Genomic DNA, 5,422 nt, shown 5'->3' on the forward strand with positions numbered 1-5,422 from the left:
GTTATATTGAAGTAAAATGGGATGTGATTCATGCCTGGATTTGATAATGGAGGAGTTTAGCTTATCTAAAAGGAAAAGATTAAAGAACATGATAGAGTGACATTATATATCAGGAAGTTCTCCTCTTGGAGATGCAGCCAAGATGGAGAGGATCAGGAAGGAGTGAGTCATTTTTCCAGGCCAAGTTGGCATAAAGAGACAGAGAGGTCTGTGTACGTTGGGGAGGGGGTCTGGCCGGCAGTACAACAAGCTAGGAGCACTCCCGGGTGATTGAGGCTGTGCACCAGGGCAAGGGGAGATGCCAGATGCATCCTAGAGATGGGTACCAACTGGCAGCTTTGTTGTCTACTATCAAGCTCCAGGTCATAGACTCTAGATGAACCAAGGAGGGTATCTGCCTCCAGGGAAGGCATTCTGGGGTAAAGAGTAGTCCAAAGGACAACTAGGTGGCTCAGTGTCCTGGGAGCCAGGTTTAGAGATGGGAAGTCCTGGGTTCAAATGTGGCCTCAGACCCTTCCTAGCTGTGTGGTCCTGGACAAGTCCCTTAATCCACTTATGACCTTCTGCCCTGGAATCTATACTTTGTATCAATTCTAACACAGAAGGTAAAGGTTTTTCTGTTTGTTTGTTTGTTTTTTTTAATTTTTTAAACCCTTAACTTCTGTGTATTGGCTCCTAAGTGGAAGAGTGGTAAGGGTGGGCAATGGGGGTCAAGTGACTTGCCCAGGGTCACACAGCTGGGAAGTGACTGAGGCCAGATTTGAACCTAGGACCTCCTGTCTCTAGGCCTAACTCTCAATCCACAGAGCTACCCAGCTGCCCCAGAAGGTAAAGGTTTTTATAAAAGGGGAAAAAAAGAATAGCCCAAGTCCCTAGCTGGTATGTCATGGGAAGAACAAGTTCAGAAGCAGGCAGCAGCAGTGTGGCTCTGATCCCAGGAGCTAAGCAGGGTCACAGGTCTACCTTCTAGCCCTTTTTGAAATCTGAAGAGGCAGAAATCCCTGATGAAAGGGGAACCTAAAATTATGTCACTCAGAACCAACAGAGTTTTCTAGCTACTTGACAGTGGCTAAGTCAAGCAGCAGACTACTATTGCTCAGACCCAAAGCTGGGTCAAGAACTTGCAGCCTTCGGACGAGAGGAGCAGTGATCAGACTTCGTCCTGGATAATCTGGGAGAACTGACAGCTTGCAGGTCCCAAACCTGAACTATCTGTGAGATCCTGGAATTCCCCAATGCTCAATACACCCAAGAAAACAGCATGGTTGACAAAGTTCTCAGCAAAATGAGCCATGGGTGCCAGGTGACAAAAACACTCTAAGAAGGAAAAAAAACATAGGCCCATTGATTCTACAGAAGGACAAGTAGCATTCTTATAGCTCATAAGTTAAACTAAAGGATGTATTCACTTATTCCAAGCTCTTAGAAGCTAGTTCACTGGCTCTAGCAATCCACTACTCTGGCCCAAAGTCCTTGGATTTGAAATTCAGGCATGGAGATTAGTAACTGGACTAGGTTTCTAAAAACAAATTGATTCCAAGAGGCAAAACTGACGCCAGACTGACTGTCTTTCCAGCTCTTAGAATTATCTTAATGAGCTAAGGACAATAAACTTCAAAGAAGACAAATGATACTTATCTTCATTGCAAAATTAGCATCTATGTTGGCTGTTGGAACAGGGCCAGCTTTTTGAGCAGTCAGCCACTTACCTGGTATCTGACAGATATTAAGTCTTCAAATCAATTCATCCATTCAATAAACATCGGTTGAGCACCCACTATACATGGCAGGCATTGTGAGGGAGACAAAGAAGCATAAGAAAGTATATATCCCTGAAGGAATTTTCTTATATCTTTGCGCCTCTGAGAGTTTAGAGTCTAGGGCCCTGGAGTGGGATGAGGCATGCGAAGCAATCCCTTGCAAATAGTGGGCTGGTGGCAAAACCCTCAGGGATTCCCACATTCTTTGGGAAGATTGGAAATTGATCCCTGGGAGCTTGAGTTGGGGAAGAGGGACAGAGTTAAGGATTGGGGGATGAGGAGAGAAGGGAGAGGTGGCAATCATCCCAAGGCAGGGGAAGGAGATTGGTCCCAGGCACATCATCAGATTCCCTTCTGTAAGACCATGAGAGTTGGCTTCCGTGTGAATGGTCAAACTGGGAAGTTCATGTTATTGTATTTGCTTTATCACAGCTCTTTCTGGAGCCAGATGAGAAAAAAAAAAGCCAGTTAAGAGATGAATAAAAGATGAGCCCTACCCCAACCTTACTTCTGTTGGTGTTTCTCTTTAATGTATTCTGTTAGAGAATATATTTGAGGCAGCTAGGTGGCTCTTCGGTTGTTCTGGAGTCAGGAAGACCTGAGTTTAAATCTGACTTCAGACATTTACTAGCTGGACAAGACACTTAAACCTATTTGTCTCAGTTTCTTCATCTGTAAAACAAGCTGGAGAAGGAAATGAAAAACCACCTCAGTATCTTTGCTACCCCAAATGGGGACAAGAAGATTTGGACATGACCAAGATGACTAAATAATAGCAACAAAGTTCTACAAAGCCCGAAGACAGTCCTTGCCCTCAAGGAGCTTCCATGCTACTGAGGAAGATAATACATAAAGGAAGCTGAAGGGGAAAGGGAGGGAGGAGAGGGTTCAAATGAGTAGACTTTCTCTTCAAAAAAGAATATCCAGTCCACCTCCAGAAAAAGAACTATTGGAATTGGAATGTAAATCAAAGCATATTATTTTTTCACCTTAGTTTATTTGTGTTTTTATTTAGAGGTTTTGGTTTTTAATATGAGTATTCTCTTATGACAATGAACAATGGGGAAATATGTTTTTTTCTGATAGTATATGTATAACCTAGATCAAATTGCTTACCATCTCCAGGAGTGGGGATGGAAGGGAAGAAGGGAGACAATTTGGATCTTCTACAATCAGAAAGCATATGTGGAAATTGTTAGTACATGTAATTGAGAAAATAAAATATCTTTTAAAAAAGAATATCCAGAAACAAAGAAGGCATTTTGATACAAAATGAAGAGAGCAGAACCAAGAGTACATTTGCACAGTAACCGCAATAATGTTCGATGATTAAGTGTGAATAACTATTATCAGTAACACAAGGATCCAGGACAGCCCTAGGGGACCCATGATGAAAAAGCCATAGAAGGAACTGATGAAGTCTGATTCTTCACTCTTTCCTCCATAAATTTTTCTCTAATGTTAGCAATATGTGTCTTTCTTCACACTATGACAAACATGGAAATATATATTGTATGATAATACATTTATAACCTATATCATATTACCTGCTTTCTTTTTATTTATTTATTTTTTTTAAACCCTTGTACTTTGGTGTATTGTCTCATAGGTGGAAGATTGGTAAGGGTGGGCAATGGGGGTCAAGTGACTTGCCCAGGGTCACACAGCTGGGAAGTGGCTGAGGCCGTGTTTGAACCTAGGACCTCCTGTCTCTAGGCCTCACTCTCACTCCACTGAGCTACCCAGCTGCCCCTACCTGCTTTCTTAAGGAGGAGGAAGAGATGGGAGGGAGGGAGATATTGTAAAATATCAGAAAACAATTATTGAAATTGCATTGACATGTAATCTAGAAAAAATATTTAAAAAATTAATATATTTGCCAGATTTAATATTACTTCTCATAAACTGTGGCCAGCCTTGTCCATATCACTACATGTCCCTTGGTTTGTGGCATGAGAGCACAATAGGAATCACACAGGATGGAGGACTGACCTCTGGTCAGTTATTAGAGATTTGTGCTCTCTAACTAGGGACCTAGCACTAGCCATTTCATATTTTCTCCTCTAAGTAAAGAATCACTATAAATTCAGACATAGATTTGCCTCATAGATATAAGTCCTACTAACACATGAATATATAAAAAATCAAATATCAATACCAGACATATAATAGTGTCAAGAATAGGAATTGTATCAATGGTTTCATTGATAGAAGGAACTCCTCTATGAGGAAATACCCTCTAAAAATGCAAGTCAGAGACTTCTCTGCAGTTTACTATATTAGATCTAATAATGCCTAAGGAATGGCAGAGGATGAGACAGATAGAGAGTGTCATGGAAGCAAAGAATATGAATTTGGACAGACTTCAGGAAATAGTGGAAGACGGAAGGGCCTGGCCTGCTATGGTCCATGAGGTCATGAACAGTCAAATGTGACTGCGTCACCAACAACAAAGAAGACAGAGGGTCAAGAGGCCTTTCCCGGAACCACATGGCCAATAGATGCCAGGCAATACTGGAAAGATGATCTCAGGCTGGCTTTCTATTCATCCTGCCACATTGCCAACAATATCAGAGATTAAAATGAGATAGCCTAGGATCAAGCTGTTAAATGAATGATAGGGAGAAGGAAAAGCACTAAGAATTCAGAGGAGAGAAATATCAATGGGGGATGAACTCTTCTAGAAAGTTTTCCTGGAGAAAGAGGGACTTCCTGTGGACTTTTAAGATGGGTTTGGTTTTGGACAGACAGAGAAGAAGGATAAAAGGCTTTGGGAGTTGAAATGAAATGAACAAAGGAGTGGAAACCAACCAATGCCACCATCTTGACAGTTCTACCATCAGAGACTCCTGTTAAAATGCAAATGTTCTCTGGGAACCTATACCCTTATCAACTAGCATTGTAACCAGATATTTTTATTTATCAATATTATTATTATGAATCAATTTATTGATATCAATGCTTACTTATCTTTAAATTTTTTTTAATTTAGAATATTTTTCCATGATTACATGATTCATGTTCCCCTCTGTGTCTTCCCTTCCCCCTCCCAGAGTTGACAAGCAATTCCATTGGATTGTACATGTATCATTGTTCAAAACCTATTTCCATATTATCCATATTTGCAGTAGAGTGATATTTTAATAACAAAACCCTAATCATATTCCTATTTAACTGCATGGTCAATCATATGTTTTTCTTTTGCATTTCTGTTCACACAGTTCTTTCTGTGGATGTGGATAGTGTTCTTTCTCATAAGTTCCTCTGGATTGTCCTGGATCATTGCATTGCTGCTAGTACAGAAGTCCATTACATTCTATTTTACCACAGTGTATCAGTCTCTGTGTACAATGTTCTTCTGGCTCTGCTCCTTTCACTCTGCATCAATTCTTGGAGGTCTTTCCAGTTCACACAGAATTCCTCCAGTTCATTATTCCTTTTTGGGCTTCTCTTGTGTCTTGTATTTGGACTTCAAATTTTTTGCTTAGGTCTGCTTATTCCTCAGGAATGCTTGGAAATCTTCTATCTTATTGAATGTCCATTTTTCCCCCTGAAAGAATATACTCAGTTTTGCTGGATAGGTGACTCTGGATTGTAAACCCAAATCTTTTGCCTTCCTGAATATCATATTCATGCCTTTCAATCCTTTGGTGTGGAAGCTG

The sequence above is a fragment of the Gracilinanus agilis genome, chromosome 2, assembly GCF_016433145.1.
Source record: "Gracilinanus agilis isolate LMUSP501 chromosome 2, AgileGrace, whole genome shotgun sequence".
In the NCBI taxonomy this organism is placed as follows: domain Eukaryota; kingdom Metazoa; phylum Chordata; class Mammalia; order Didelphimorphia; family Didelphidae; genus Gracilinanus; species Gracilinanus agilis.